Consider the following 16,644-nt stretch of genomic DNA (forward strand, 5'->3'; position numbering starts at 1 on the left):
TAGAAAATATTTATGAGTTTACTTTCCTAATGCATACAATTGCGTCCTTGTTTTCAAAGCCCTGCAAGTTACATCAGTAGGAACAAAAAAATCTTAGAGACAGCAGAAAGTTGGCTTCCCAGAAGAAGGCACTTTGAGTAAAAGCACCAAAGGGCCATAAAGAACCAGAATCTCTTTGAAAAACCAAATCTCACAAGTTTCCCTTCCAGAAATGATAGAAACAAACTGATAAACAGCACACTGCGGAAACGTTTAGCCCGCAATTTATCAATCGTACCTATCAATTTATCAATCGCATCTATCTACATTCAACCAGTTAGTACAGAAATCTCAAAGCAGCACCCCTTCAGGGCGCAAAACATCTGGGAGAACTCTGCGACTCCATTTCAAGATGCTATCTCTCGCCTACTGGCCTCTCTTTTTCATCTTCCCTCCGCTGTGAATACTATTTCATGAACTGGAAGAATTAACCTAGCAGAGAGATCAGTTGTCCCTAAGCAGGAGGAGTGTTACCGGAGAGAAAGGAGTGAAGCGCGTGGGGAAGTTTCCCAGCTCCAGGGCGCAGCGGAAGTCCTCGCCCCGGCCGCCCCGTAGCCCCGCGCCGCGGCACCGCTTTGGTTTCCAGCAATGGCTCCAGGACCAGAGCCCGCGGCTCAGGCCGGCTCCCTGCAGAACCCTGCTTGCTGCTGATTCCCATTCGGTTCACGTCGCGAATGGCTCCCCGCCTGCCCCTCCGCCCCGCCTCCGCCCCCTCGGCCAGCCACTGAATCCAGGGCCAGCACTGAACTTTCCAGGGGGCAGACGCCACCGCACGGCCACCTTCCAGCCAGGCTCTTTTCTTTCATCCCCTTTTCCAGAAGTCCAGCGGCAGCGCGATCCGCATCTGGGCAAGGTGAGGAAAGCGCTCAGGGAGCCCAGAGCCGGCCACCCACGCGCTGCACAGTGAATACCTCCCGGCGCTCGCGGCGCCGCGCCTCTGCCCACCGGCTCCCAAGCTCCAACTTCGTTCCTATCAAACTTACTGCAAAGTTGGCCCCAAGTGGTGGTGGCGGCGGCAGCGCTTTCGGGGTCCGCGCACCACGTTCCTTTAGCGCGCCCCCGAGCAGCGATCGGGTCGGCCGGGGGTCTCCCTGGGTCCGCGGGTCCGCATGGTGGCGCCGGCCAGGTGTCTGCGGTCCGCCGCTCGCCACCCGCGCCCCCGCTCCCGGGCCGGCCGGCGCGGACTAGATCCCTCCGCCCGCGGCCACGCCCGCGAGCGCCGGCGCTCGTTTCTCCAGCTCGTAAACTCGAGTCGACTTTCCCCGGCGGCGGGACTCTGATCCCGGAGGGCCGCGGCAGTGACGCCCCGCCACGGGTCAGAGATCCCGAGGGCTCCCGCAGCCCCCTCCCGGCGAGGAGCCGAGGGCGATCTTGCGACACTCCGAGGAACAGTGTGGCGCTCGCTCTAGTGCCGGTGTTAGTTTCGGTACGGCCAGCACAGGTTTGTCCAGACAATTCATAAGGAATGTTTCTGGATAGAAAGGGGGAAGTTAAAAAAAAACAAGTCACCAATGGGTAATGCAAACGCTTCCCACGGCTCCCCTAGATTCTCCAGCCCCTTCAGGAAATTCCTTCATCTGCATCTGAATGCCTCGGTTCCGGGTCTGTAATAGCTTAGGGGCGAGGGGTATAAAACCTTCCAAAAGGGTCTGCAAAGAATGCAGTTAGATGGGAATGACTTCCTCCTTCTATCTCCTTTAAGATCCAAGAAAATGAAAGTCCTTTCTCCGCGAGCTTGGTGCAGAGCTAGTTAGCGCCCACAACCTCCGCGACCTTGGTGAGGAGCCCCACGGTCCGCCTTCCAGGGCGGACACCCCCGACTCCCACGGCCGCGGGACAAAAGGCAGCTGGGCCGCCTCGAGCGCCTTCCCAGCCGTAAGTCACACCTCACGAACGAAATCCATTCTGACTTGAAACTGCAAGATCCCTAGGGGAAGAGGGGCACCCCCTCGGGAAACTCCCCACGCCGGGGCGCGCGGTCCGGCGTTCCGCTCTGGGAGCCCATCCTCGGCGCGAGCAAAGCTCCAGACGCGCGGGCTCAGCGCAGCGGAGACGCCGCCGAAGCCTGGAATGCTCCCGGGCGCTGGGAAACGGCCTCGAGAGGAGGGCGAGCGTGACCTCGGAAAGTTTGTGGAGCTTGTACATTTTAACTCTGTGAGGACAAAGAGGTCTGATTTCCCCAGCACCGATGGAGGGGGCATCAGGGGGAGCTGCGAAGCAGATGGGGGCGAGGGAATGTAGGGTTAAAGACACAATTTCCTTGGTTAATGTCAATGTAGTCTCTTTTCAAACCAACTTAAAAAGGTGATTGGAAAAATAAAGGTGTCTAGCAGGTTATGGCTGTGAAGGAAGAATAATGTCTGCAGATTGAGTGTGCCGTTCCGTAGCGCTACGAGGATGAGCTGTATTCCCTGCGCGTTATTTAGAATACAAATTCAGACACCGAACAAGCACTATCATCCAAACACTTGACCACAGCCACAAATGCACAAAGTGCTCCCGGAGTTATCGGTCAATTTCATACATGGACCCCGCGAAAGTAGGTGTCCTGATCTCCAAGCTCAACCGGTTTGCTCCCTTTGCCGAATTCTAGCTCAACAAAACACAACCACACAAGACACACCACCAGCTGGGGGGGGCGGGGGGTATTAAAAGTAAAAAGACCGTCCCGTAACATAAAATCACAAGATTTTTTTAAATGGCGCAAAAGAATGGGAAAAAGGTACCATTCATTAATAAATAATAACGCTTACTCGAGCTAAATAAAACATCTGTTTGGAAATCCCCATGTTCCAGGCTCACTGTAAGAAGTTACACTTGGTCGCCACGGAACAGCCAAGAGCCGGAGATGGAGATTTCAGACTCCGGCGCTGCTACGTGTTAACTGATCCTTTAGCCCCAACGGAATGAAACAGAGGTGCCTTTTTGCTACCATTGAATTACCTTCACGAGAAAGAGAAATGTAGTTCAAGCTCCACGTTTGTCCTTTCAATAGTCGACCCTCCCTAATCCTGTCCCAAAGGCTTTTGGAAATCTCGGGGATGGAGGATGGCTCCCGAAAAATAAAAACGTTTTCCTCTGGCACCAATTCTGAACCCAGTCCATGCAAGCTAGTGTTTGTAAGTTACATATAGAATGGGCTGGAGTGGGTGGTAAGTGAAGGCTGGGGTGGCGGCGACGACGCTCACGCCCACGTCCCAGGAGCAGGTCCAAGTTCGCGGTCTGCCAGGAACCCGGCAGGGAGCGCGCTCCTTGCCTTGTGTCCGGCCTAGAGGGCGCTGCACCACTGCACATCGCGCTGCCGGGGATGCGCCCTCCCTGGGCACCATTTCTATAATAAGTTACATTCAAAATAATGCACAAACAGCATAGCTTTTCAAGTTCTTTTGAACAGTGCTATGTATATATTTTATGAACTACAAAACCTATGCATACCGATCTTTCATTCGCGAGCTATGCACACAGGCAGAGGGGCGTGCAGCTCGCCGAGTGGAGAGTCTGTAGGATGCACACGCTTCCCTGCATTACCTTAGAGCCAAAATCTCCACGTAATTTAATTTGCGTTTAAACTTAAATACATAAGACTTGCATTAAACAAAGAACTCACCAGTCCAGCTGAGTCCTCGGTGCGCCGCTTTTAAGTCCCCGGCAGTTCGTAATCCCCGCGCGATCTGTTAGAAGCCGTGTATAAAGTACCAACTTTTCCTCCCTTGGATCTTTAGCATGTCCCCAACGAGAGTGCGATCCACCCGCGCTGCCGGGACCCAGGTGGCCGCATCTTCAGAGGCTTCCGTCCTGGATGAAACTTGAGCACCAAAAGGAGGCGAGATGAGAGTGCGCGAGGGCTAGAAAGGGGGCCGCAGAAAAGCCAAGTTTGTCAGGACTTGTCCAGGCAGCAAGCCGCGGAGTTTGAGAGTTGCATCCGGGAGCTGCGGCGGATCGCTGCCTGTTTCCCCACTCCCTCCCTCTTGGAGGAGCTGGGGGAGGGGAGGTGACGTCAGTGCCCCGCCACGCCCCAGCCCCGCGGCTCTGAAGGGATTCTCCGGCGGGGTCCGCCTCCGGGACAGTAGCGGCGGCAAGCTTGGAAGATGTGGCGTGCTCACCTCCTGCGGCTGCGGTCCCTCCCGGGAAGCGTCTGCCCCTCCCTCCCCTGCCGCGCGTCTCTGGGCTCCATCGACCGCTGGTTCCTCGCACCCACACCCGAGCGGCCCCGGATCCCCGCTGCGAGCCCCTCTCCGGCTCCTTTCAAGCCCCCTCCGGTACCGATTCCCACGCCTGGAACTGTTGGTGATGCTCTTTCTCTTCTGCAGCTGAAATTCGTCGCGACGTGTCGCCAGCCCGGTTTTTGCAGGGAGGAAGCACGAACAATCTGCAGACTGGCCTGGACGATTAGTTCTTTGTAGCCCTCCAACTTCTGGAGGTGATATATTTTAAATATTTCTCGTGCTCTAGCGCTATTTGTGATCTTTGTGTTGAAAATCACAGAGCCATATTTTAATTTTCAAATCCTTTCCATAAGCGCCGTTTTCAGACTGTACTCGGAAGCAGAGAAGGTTCGGAGAGGTGGAGGAAGAGATGGAGGAGGAGCCAATTTCTGATGTTTCTTACAAGTCTCCCATCGTGATAGGGTCCAACATACAAATCAATAGTCTACTCCTCCTAGTAGAGACTAAGATACATGCAAACACTGTTGATGTTTAATAATTTATAAATGAATGCGTCGTTTTTATGTAAGCATCCAGATCCCAGGAAAATATCTGCTGTGGAATTTTTTAAATGTCACTACTAAAGTATCAAAATAAAATTTCCTGAACAGCGTGAAATTCCCAGGGAACCATTTATGTGAGTTGGTTGACCCTATTCCCAGAAAGTTGGCATTAAAATTCGAAGATCCCTGGAAAAGGGCTGGGGGTGTTGCAAGAGGCTTCTATCCGCTGCTTTTGCAGCTATTGATGTAAATCTAGTGGTCTTTTTTTAGCTGATCCCCGTGTTTTGAAAGGTAAAGAGCAAACCCGGGGGACACAGGAAACATGACATCAAACAGTTAAGCGAATAAAAGATTAAATGTTGGAGGATGGTATGTGCTTAGCCTTGAGGAAGTCAGGTAACTTCTCTAAATTTCAGTTTCTTCATCTGTGGTAAGGGAATAACATCTGTTCCACCAGGTAAAAATGTGTTCGTGTATTTATCTATTCAGAAAAATATGTATTGAACATTGTTTATTTGTCAGGGAGATAACATTCATTTACACAGGCAGCACTCCTACTGAGCATCATATAAAGTGTCTAGCAAGCACAGAGTAGTTAATATTAGTTCTCTTACCCACTGTCATTCTTTGCAATGGCTCCGTTTCCTCATCTATAGAATTAGAAAGGCTTCAAAGGAAGTCATCACAAATAATTGAAGGTGCTTTTTGATTTGGAAGGAAGAGAGAGGACTGAGGGGCTGGGAGAATGGAGAGGTATAGGAAAGAAACATAGCCCTCCCTGCCCCCCACCCACGCGCGCACTTGCGCGCGCGCGCGCGCACACACACACACACACACACACACACACACAGCCAGGTGGTGCCTGGAGGTACCTGCTTCGTGAAGAAAGAGGAGGCCATCAGAAGAAAGACTGGCTTGAAAGGCCAGCCTGTCAGGGTAGAGGCCAGACTCCACATGCTCTGCTATTTCAACCACAGAGACCTCACTCCTTTTATGTCCACAGTTGAAGTTAGAAATTGACCACACGCCTGACCTGTGGTGGCGCAGTGGATAAAGCGTCGACCTGGAAATGCTGAGGTCGCCGGTTCAAAACCCTGGGCTTGCCTGGTTCAAGGCACATATGGGAGTTGATGCTTCCAGCTCCTCCCCCACTTCTCTCTCTCTGTCTCTCCTCTCTCTGTCTCTCTCTCTCCCTCTCCACTCTAAAATAAATAAATAAAAAATAAATAAAAATTAAAATAAAAAGAGTAAGGATTTGTAAAAAAAAAAAAAAAAGAAATTGACCACACGTTACAAAGTTCTATAAATGACATATATATTTCCTCCAGGCATTGTTGTGCAAGTCAATTTGGTTTGCTATACTAATCTTTACCGTTATCAGAGATAAATTTAATTACTTCTATTAAAAAAAGAAAAATACACATGAAAGGAATTCACATGTAATAATTGATAGAATTGATCAAAATAGCTACGTTTAAAAAGAGGGGCAGAAAACGTATAAAACCTATAGACCTGCCCGGCCCAAAGCCACAGGTAGCCACGAGCCACAAGCTGCTATTAAATTAAATTAAACTTCAGTTCTTTAGTCTGCCTAGCTACTTGTCAAGTACTCAATGTACACATGTGTCTAGTAGCTACCGTGCTGTTCAGGGCCCGTGAAAGAGCAGTTTCATTATGAACAATACTGTTAATGACTTTGTATTTAAGGCTACATCAAGTATCATAATGATGATGCCTCCAATATTGAGTCACTTCCAAAGTAAAAAAAAAAAAAAAATAGAATCACAAAAGGATTCACTCATTCTACAAATATTTATTAAGGACCAACAATATACTAAGTGAAATTAAGAAAGACCCAAAATCTGGCCCTGGCTGGTTGGCTCAGCAGTAGAGCGTCGGCCTGGTGTGCGGGGGACCCGGGTTCGAATCCTGGCCAGGGCACATAGGAGAAGCGCCCATTTGCTTCTCCACCCCCCCCCCTTTCCTCTCTGTCTCTCTCTTCCCCTCCCGCAGCCAAGGCTCCATTGGAGCAAAGATGGCCCGGGCGCTGGGGATGGCTCCTTGGCCTCTGCCCAGGCGCTAGAGTGGCTCTGGTCGAGGCAGAGTGACGCCCCCGGAGGGGCAGAGCATCGCCCCCTGGTGGGCAGAGCGTCGCCCCTGGTGGGCGTGCCGGGTGGATCCTGGTCGGGCTCATGCGGGAGTCTGACTGTCTCTCCCCATTTCCAGCTTCAGAAAAAATACAAAAAAAAAAAAAAAAAAAAGGACCCAAAATTTAATGAGTTAGCCCTGGCCAGTGCTCAGTGGATAGTGCATTGGCCTGGCATATGGACATTTGGGTTAGATTTCTGGCCAGGGCACACAGGAGAAGTGACCATCTCCTTCTCCCCTACGTCCTTCTCCCCCTTTTCTCTCTCTTTTCCTCCCTCAGCCAGTGGCTTAATTGGTTCAAGCACAGGGTACTCTAGCAGAGTATGGGCCTCAGATGGGGTTGCCATGTGGATTGGGGTTGGGGAGCATGCAGGGAGTTTGCCTCACGATCACCCCTCCTCTTACCTAAAAAAAAAATTAATAAGTTAGGTATGTTTGATGATTAAAAAATATTAGCATGACTAAACAAAGGTACAAATATCTAAACTGGAGAAAATTCTGAAATGTAATATTAATTCTTAATGCAATTAATTCTTAAATGTATACATATTATTTCTAACATGAGAATTGGAATGATAGGCAGTCACTTTTGGTGTCTTATAATAATTGAGGGCATAGGTAAAATTTTATATAGCAGGTGATTGCTGTTGAATGTTGCAGGTGAGGTGTGGCTATTCTTAGTTTATTTGAAATGTGAATAACTGAAGGGTGTGGAGAAGAGGGAAGCAAATACTTGAAATTTAGAAAATCCTAAACCTTTTGGTAAGAAATTGTAATTTTTATTTACATTTTTTAAAAATTAAATTTAATGGGGTAACATTTATCAATAAGAGGACATAGGTTTTAGGTGAACATCTCTATAGCATTTGAACTGCTCATTGTGTTGTGTACCCAACACCCTAAAACAAATCATATTCTGTCACCATATATTCCTCCTTCTTTCCTCCCTTCCCCTTCCCCATTACCCCCTCCCCCTAACCATTTCACTTTTATCTATATCCGTGAGTCTCAGTTTTATATCCCACCTATGTGTGAAACCATGCAGTTTTTAGCTTTTTTCTGATTTACTTATTTCTCTTAGTATTCCGTTCTCAAGGTCCATCCATGTTGTTGTAAATGGCAATAGGTTATCATTTCTTATGGCTGAGTAGTATTCCATCGTATATATGTACCACATCTTCTTTATCCAATCCTCCATTGAGGGATACTTTCCTTGTTTCCATGTCTCAGCCACTGTGAATATTTACATTTTTTAAAGGATAGAAAAGGCTGATAGTCGTTATAGTTAAATTGAAACATAACTATTGCTGATCATGGGACAGGTAATTATAGCTTGCAGAGAAAGTTATAATCTAAGAATTTTTAAAATGAGATACTGAAGTTTTTGCTTAATCACATCAATTTATGTATTTATGTGAATTTATATACTGCAGTAAATTTTAAATGAGCTTAATCTTGTCTAATATAAGTAAATGAGTCTGTAGATGGATTGTTCCAAACTAAGAAGTCCAGTACTTGGAATTGTGTTCTAAAAGGTTATATAGTGTTGGTAACCATGACTATGTAGGAAACAAAGAAATGTTACACACACACACACACACACACACACACACACACACACACACAGAAATATTAACATGGCTTAACATGCCCTTTCAGTTGTTTTCAATCATTGCTGAGTACTAAAACCAGGGGGAATACTAAATTTAAAGCAAGAAAGAGCTCTTAAGACATTTTTAGGACTAGTCCTAGGACTAGATAATTACAAGTTGGCTGGCTGACTTCCAGCGTGCTCGCTCTCCGTTCCTTTCCACGGCTCTCTCATCTGCCTGCATCGCCTCTCTGCCTACACTTCCTAAAGGTGACATAGTATTCAGCCCTTTCCAGTTCACTACATTTTGGAATTATTTACCTTTTGCATTCAAATGCAGCCCTCCTCTGGAATCTGCTTGTACTGTCCAATGAGCATCGGGAAGGTTTCAGAGCAGACAACTAGTCAATCTGATAAGAACAGGTAGTGGTTAACTATGGGTATGAATATGTTAGTATCCCTGGTCTCTTCCAAGTTCACTGGAATAGGATTTTCTTTCTTTTTCTTTTTTTTTTTTTTAAGGTGAGAGGAGGGGAGATACTGAGGCAAATTCCTGCATGCGCCCCAACGGGGATCCACCTGGCAAACCCCGTCAGTGGCCAATGCTCAAATCAACCTAGCTACTTTTAGTACCTGAGGCTGACGCTTGGACCAACCAAGCTATTCTTTCTAAGGGGGCCATACTTGCACCAGTTGAACCACTGGCTGCAGGAGAAAAAGAGGGGAGGAAAGGGGAGAGGAAAGGGGAGAGAAGCAGATAGCTGCTTCTCCTGTGTGCCCTGGTGGGGAATCGAACCTAGGATGTCCATACGCCAGATGATGCTCTAGCCACTCAGCCACTGGCCAGAGCCGAATAGGATTTTCTTAAAGCTACACCTTAAAGATAAAATTTTACCCTTAATGGTGAAATTCCAGGTGCCATAGCCAATTGGGAAAATATTTGGAGCAAATCACTTACTGGATGGCTAACTACGAACAACAACGAAAAAGGACAAAGTATACTTTCACTTTAGGAATAAATGTATAGTGGAATGGGCTGGTGGTTGGCTTTCTGTCCTTACAAATGTAAGATCGACTTTCCCACATGATTAAAGAACAGATCTTGCTGGAGAGACAGGATTCTTGGGACGCTTTTGCAGCTCAGTGGTTGAAGGATTCTAAGTCTAATTTTTTGAACAGAAAGCAATGAATCATGCAGAAATGTAAAAATATTTCCATAGTAGAGGTAGTAGAAAGAACATTACACTTGAGTCAGTCAACCTGGCTTGAATTTCATCTTTGCCACATAAAATCTAATGCATCTGATTATTACTGAATTTAGGAAATCTTACTTTCCTCCATAAACGTGAGTCTCGAAGATGAATTTTAAAAAGTCTACCTCACTGCCTGTGACAGATACCAGTAAAAAAATGAAGATAATGATTACAGTGCTATTGTTCTACTTAAGTTTACCCACTATTTCTGAACCTACCGCTCCCAACTCAGTGAAGAGGCTTTGTAGAACCAGTAGCAATAAGTAACATTGATTTCATGCTAATTACGCTCCAGACTCTGATGCATCTTCTTTATATACAATATTTCATGTAATGTTTATAAAATCCTGTAAGAGAGTAGCCATTAATATCCTACTGCCAGGTTATAGCTGAGAAGCTGAGGCTTAGGTAGAGATTAGCTATCTCACACTGAATCACCTTTTGGACTGAATGCCAAAGCTGGCTGTCTTTCCAGCCAACACTCTTGCGCAGATGGCTCCTTATACTTTAAACCTCATTTGTTTATGATCCTTTATGGACCAAGGCTGTTGTTGTCAGCCGTGTTGTGGTTTAAGAAGCAACTTAAGAAGAAAACAATAATCCTTCAAATGATGGCTGGAGAAAGATTCTCCTTTCTAGCAGCTATGCTGAATATGGATTTTAAAAATTGTTTAAAAGTGGGTCCTTTAATCACAGAGGGAGAGCAGCAGTGATTGTGTTTAGGAATATATGTGTGATATAGCCATCGTTTGTTTGGTTTACCTATTTTCCTCGGGAGATATGCATGCTCTTAAACACATTTCTTTTCAATTCAAAACCGTTGTCTGGCTTTTAACTTGTTTAGTCTGAACAACAGAAAAATACACACCAATAATTCTCAACGAATTCTGACAAGGACTATCTCACAGGATTTCATGATCAGCATTTCAATTTGTACTTTGCTTTTTCTTTGCCGGTCTGGACCTTCTAGGGTTCCTTAATCTCACCAATTCTCCTTTTTTTCTTTCATTTATTCTTTTTCATATGACAATGTGAGAATTCCCTCTATTTATTTAGTTAGTTTTACTGTTAAGAACTCATCTCTCCTCCTGGTAGAAAATTTTTGGTTATAAAAGTTAATGGGCCTAACCTGTGGTGGCGCAGTGGATAAACCCTAGACCTGGAAATGCTGAGGTCGCCGGTTCGAAACCCTGGGCTTGCCTGGTCAAGGCACATATGGGAGTTGATGCTTCCAGCTCCTCTCCCCCTTCTCTCTCTCTGTCTCTCCTCTCTAGAAAATGAATAAATAAAAGTTAAAAAAAAAAAAAGTTAATGGGACATAGAAATTAAGAGGATCCCATTTGGGAAATGAGAATTTTTATAGATCCCAACATGTTTTCTCTAACAGATGACCTACCTGAGCCCACGATGGGAGTTCTGTGCCTTTGTCATGAGCATGGGGACCAGTTGTAGCCAAGGACATATTAGAGAAAGTTTGCCCTTGTAAGAGAGATCCACGAAAGACATCAGGTCTTCCAGAGGACGGTGTCAGGTTCTGATGCCATGCCTGGGACCGCTCCAGCCACCCTGCAGGCTGAGGATGAGGCCTGAACCAGGGAAGGCAGATGTGAGTTCTCAGTGAATCCAGTCAACCCTCTCTGACGGCCATCTTCACTCAAAACTTCTTTTTATGGGAGAGCATAATTTTCCATCGTATTTAAGTTGCATTGTGTCAGGATTTGGGTTACTCGTATCCGACACCATCTCCCACAGCTAGACAATCCTTTTTAAAATATACTAGGAATTATTTGAAAAAAATAAATAATGTACCGTCTCAACTAATTGGTCAGTGGGAATTGGGACTGACTCAAATGACAGGATGGAAGGACTCTTACAGCTCTCACTTAATGGTGAGAAAGAAGACCTTAAATACAAAATGATTCAGTCTTGCAAACTGTCCCCCCTCTTTTTTTTTTTTTACTATAACAAAGATGAAATTAAGAATGTGAAATTTTATTGGTTCAATTGAAAGATTTTTCTTCATCCTTACTATGCTTTCCTCTCTAGTGTCCAAAACTTTTCTACCTATTTTCCAATATCTTTGTAAGGACCTTCCAGAAGTAATTTCTTAGAATCTGCAGTGAACGATAACCAAAGTCTGACTTCAAATAATTACCAAAGGATAAAGTGTCAGCTGGAGGGCCCACTGTCAGGAAGTCCGTGACATTTGGAACTTGAATCTATTTGTCCTCCAATTGCCAAAAGCGAGTACCAGGCCAAAAAACAAAATCAGTTTAAACACTGTGGCCCACTTTGTCCACACTTTGCCCTATTTGAAACAGACTTTCAAAAACGGGAAATTTCTTTTTTGAAGTAGGATGTGCTGTGGCTGAAGATACAGTTCCCTTGAAGTCAGCTTTGTTGTTCTGTGTGTTTAGGAAGGAAGGTAATTTGCCCTCTCCCTTTTCTAAGCAACAATTTGTACAAAGTCACTTCTCCTGCGTGGATGTGAGAGACGAAGAACAGAGTGATCTTCCTCCGATTTCTTCCACGCCACGTGCTGTTTGTTCTGGACTAGTGTTGAAATAAACTTATTTATGACACTTGATAAAACAGCCGGCAGGACTGTCATGACAGATGTGGGACCACTGCAGTGGCATTGTGCAGCAGGCATGGGAGAATGGGCTCAACCTGAAATACAAGGAAAAGTGGGGATTTATAGCCAAAGTGGAGGTCAGTGGACAAAAACTAAGAAGAAAACAGCGGTGGTAAGAAGGGATTCTGTCTAGACTGGTCTGGCAGGATTCTTGCTGAAAACAGGTGAAGGTGATTAGATTTGATTAAATATCCAGGTTGGGGGGATGTTAGCTAAACCAACTGAATAAGATTCTTGCTATGATTGGGCGTTGCAGCCGGACAGAGATGGGCACCAGGTTCCATGCTTATAGGAGGGGCTTGTCTAGAGTTCGGTCAAGGAGGGAATGCCTGCCATCAATACTCTCCTTCTGTTCTTTCTACTCTCCTGTAATATTTTCCCCCTGAAAAACCAACCAAAGGAGAGAAACAATTGTTATTACCCAAGTACCTGAGACCCTTTGAGTCTCAACTGTAATATTTGTAGGTTAACATTATTAGTCTATGTCATTAATCTACCAAAATAGCCAAATTATTGATGGAGGTGGTGGTAGTCCCTAGAGAGTGAAGGCAGAGTGTGTGGAAAGAAGGAGTTAAAAATCAGAGGATTTGGCTGAGAGCTCTGCCTCTAACATACCAGCTGTGTGAGCTTGGCAAGTTCCAGAGCTTCTTAAACAGCAACATGATTAGCTACAGTCTAAGATGGACCCCAATGATTACCACCTCCAGAGATTTGCACCTTGTATAGTCCTCTCCCATATCTTCCCAACCAGGGTCTGTGAAATTGTAGAGAAAGCCAGTAGTGATGCTGTGACACTGCTGAGAATAGGTTATAAAATACAATGATATCCAGCGGTAGAGCGTCGGCCTAGCGTGCAGAGGACTCGGGTTCGATTCCCGGCCAGGGCACACAGGAGAAGCGCCCATTTGCTTCTCCACCCCTCCGCCGCGCTTTCCTCTCTGTCTCTCTCTTCCCCTCCCGCAGCCAAGGCTCCATTGGAGCAAAGATGGCCCGGGCGCTGGGGATGGCTCTGTGGCCTCTGCCTCAGGCGCTAGAGTGGCTCTGGTCGCAACATGGCGGCACCCAGGATGGGCAGAGCATCGCCCCCTGGTGGGCAGAGCGTCGCCCCTGGTGGGTGTGCCGGGTGGATCCCGGTCGGGCGCATGCGGGAGTCTGTCTGACTGTCTCTCCCTGTTTCCAGCTTAAAAAAAAAAAAAAAAAAAAAAATACAATGATATCTATTTGTCTATCTATCTATCTATATCTATTTAATCTCATTATTAGTTCTGAGGCAAGCCAGAAGTCCACATGATGAGAAACTGAAAGCTTCTTCTAACAGCCGCATGGGTAAGATTGAAGGTGGGCCCTCCCGCCCTAGTCCAGCCTTCTGATGACTACAGTCCCAGCATACAGGTTGACTGCAGCCTCATGAGGGACCCTGAGCCAGATCACTCAGCTAAGCCGCTGCTCCCAGATTCCTGACCGTCACTAACTATGTGAGATAATAAATGTTTGTTATTTTAAGCTGCTAAGTTTTAGGGGAAATTTGTTACTTTGAAATAGATAAAGAAGTTTAGACTAATGGCTTTATATAAATAGTAGAGTAAAACTCAGTAAAAGCATGAACGAGAAAACAGTTAATAAACCATTGAGGACCTTGTGAATGTTCGGACCATGGAAATAGAGCAGAAGGAAAGGTCTAGACCAGCCCTGTCCAGAAGAACTCTACGTGAAGCTGGAGATATTGTATTCACACTGTCCTGTGTGGTACAATGGAATACTTGACATGTGGCTAGTGCGAAAGGAGAAACTGAATTTTTTTATTTTACTTAATTTTAATTCATTTAAGCATAAATAGTCATAGGTGGCTCATGGCTGCCATTTTGAACTGAACAGGTCTAGAGGTTTCAAAACCAACAAATGACAATTCCAAAACAGAGTCTGAAAGAACACAGTACATAAAAATTATAAGCATGTTTTCTTCTTCAGTTGAGACTTTTCTAAAGGAAGACACATGTTGGTGTGCTCTCCCTCTCAGGAACACGCCCAAGCCTTTCCCTTCCCTTCCCTCCTCCCACCACCCCAGGCAGGTCACCTCTGCCTTCCTCTCTTCTAAGCTCCAAGGGCCCCTCTTTTGCTTCTGTAACTTGTTTCCTGAGCCTCTGCAGCCCAACTGGCTCAATTCTACCACCTCTGTAACTTTTTTTTTTTTTTTTGTATTTTTCCAAAGTGCGAAGCGGGAGGAGACAGGCAGACAGACTCCAATATGTGCCCAACCGGGATCCACCTGGCATGCCCACCAGAGGGTGATGCTTGGCCCTTTGGGGCCGGTACTCTGCTGCAATCAGAGCCATCCTAGTGCCTGAGGCGGAGGCCATGGAGTCATCTTCAGCTCCAGGGGCCAACTTTGCTCCAGTGGAACCTTGGCTGCCAGAGGGGAAGAGAGATATAGAGAGAAAGGAGAGGGGGAAGGGCAGAGAAGCAGATGAATGCTTCTCCTGTGTGCCTTGGCTGGAAATTGAACCCGGGGCTTCCACATGCCAGGCTGACACTCTACCGCTGAGCCAACTGGCCAGAGCCCCTCTGTAACTTTTTAAATAAACTTTCTCTTATAATATGAAAAAATAAAATAAAATAAATAAAAGAAGATACATTATAAAGTCTGGAAATTATGGATTGAGTTAATTAAGCAATTATTTCCTTCCTTGGGTAATGAAGGATAATACATTCTGTAAAACTAAGTTTTCTGAGATCACTGATAGATTTCCTTTTGTGTGTATGTGTGCATTTTATTAGACATGAAATTATGGATTCAGTTGACTGTCTCATGCTGCGGACCAGCGCGACTAGTAATTCCAGGTGCTGAGTAAGAACAATGTGGAATGAAGAAAATAGACTTAAAGAGAAATAGGATGGGATCAGAAGGCCTCTGCAAGCTGATGGCAAGCCAGAGCAAAACAGCCCTCGGTTTGCTTTATTATATAGCCATATGCAAATAAGGAAGTCTCTGATACAAGGTCACAACTCTGAGGCAAAAACAGGAATTTTTTTAAGGCATCAACAGGAATCCATTTCAGGCATAAACAGGAATCCCCTTACCATGCATAGCTGAAATCAACCAACATCTGAAGAAACAACGGGTGAGAGGAAGGGCATCTAAATTGCTTCAACTTAAGCAAGCAAGTGAAGTGGGGGTATGGGGTGATTGCAAATACTCAGCTTCATAGCCAGTATGAAGGAGTGGGGGTGGAGAACTTAGCCTTTTGCTAAGCCTGGAACTTACAAAGACTTTTTGCAACTTGCAGTCTCCCACAGTCTCACACAATTGGCTAATTTACATCATTGATTGAAGAGGAATACAATGAACCAACTGTTACCTTAACTACACAGGACACTGCTGATTTGTCCAGGTGGGCGAGAGAGAGTTGGTACATATGCAACTCCAAATGCAAAAATAACTACTCTAAGTTGCTTTCAATAATAGACTAGAGATAGACTTCAGTGTACACAAAATCCTCTCAGTTAAGGCTTGTAGGATGTCATGTATGCCATGCTATGAAGAGAGAAGGGATGTCCACCTGAATTCTCTTTCTAAGAGATATATGTTGAATTGTGCTCTGTAAGAAAGCTGATTGTCTTACATATTGACTATTTCTAATGTAAGCCCCTTTGTCATGTCATATTCTGCCTTTCAGCTCAAGTTTGTGGTCATTTATTATAAAGTCACTGCTTCTGCCCCAGACATTGATCAAGAGAGGATGAAGGGGAATGTCTTATCTCCATTCATGGAGAAGAGTAAAATTGGATCCTTATCTCATGCTATAATAAAAACTTTCTTCTTGTGAATTATATGTGTAAAGCTATGAAGCTAATTGTCAAAGTATTTAGGAGAAAACAATTTATTTGAGTCTATGGAAGGATTTACTATATAAGACACAAAATGTTCTAATCATGAAAGATTGAAAATGTACTTAAAAATTAAGACTCTCTATTACCAAAAGACATTTTAAAAGGTGAAAAAGCAAGCCTCAGATTGGGAGAATATTCATTTAACAAATATAATTGATAAAAATTAATACCTTTAATATAAAAAGTCCTACCAATCAATAAGAAAAAAATTCAATAGAAAAATAGGAAAGACCCAATAGAAAAATGGGGAAAATCACGAACCTGTATTTCAAAAGAGGAAATATAAATGGTGATTGTATGTGCAATGCGTTAAAATTGTGCCTCCTTCCCAAAAAATATATACTATATGTCCATCTCTGAACCCTCAGAATGATAAATGTGA

The 16,644-nt window shown here is 45.2% G+C and overlaps 1 protein-coding gene and 1 long non-coding RNA gene across 6 annotated transcripts in view; one reads left to right on the forward strand and one right to left on the reverse strand.

The window, feature by feature from the left end:
• Positions 1-4,852, reverse strand: part of FAT1 (FAT atypical cadherin 1) — a 130,836-nt gene extending 125,984 nt beyond the window's left edge. For 2 of the 5 annotated variants that reach the window (XM_066236067.1, XM_066236062.1), the window contains exon 1: positions 1,023-1,156. The gene's annotated coding sequence lies outside the window, so the exon portion shown is untranslated. Of the gene's footprint in view, positions 1-513; positions 673-1,022; positions 1,157-2,982; positions 3,105-3,646 lie in introns of those variants that run through there. The other 3 variants (XM_066236063.1, XM_066236065.1, XM_066236064.1) reach the window with 3 other exon arrangements.
• LOC136308574 (uncharacterized) lies at positions 1,345-2,976 on the forward strand. Its single transcript, XR_010726126.1, has 3 exons — positions 1,345-1,480; positions 1,742-1,914; positions 2,836-2,976. It is a non-coding gene; the product is annotated as an uncharacterized lncRNA (long non-coding RNA).
• Positions 4,853-16,644: the final 11,792 nt, after the last annotated feature.

Source organism: Saccopteryx bilineata, chromosome 6, assembly GCF_036850765.1.
Source record: "Saccopteryx bilineata isolate mSacBil1 chromosome 6, mSacBil1_pri_phased_curated, whole genome shotgun sequence".
Classification (NCBI taxonomy): domain Eukaryota; kingdom Metazoa; phylum Chordata; class Mammalia; order Chiroptera; family Emballonuridae; genus Saccopteryx; species Saccopteryx bilineata.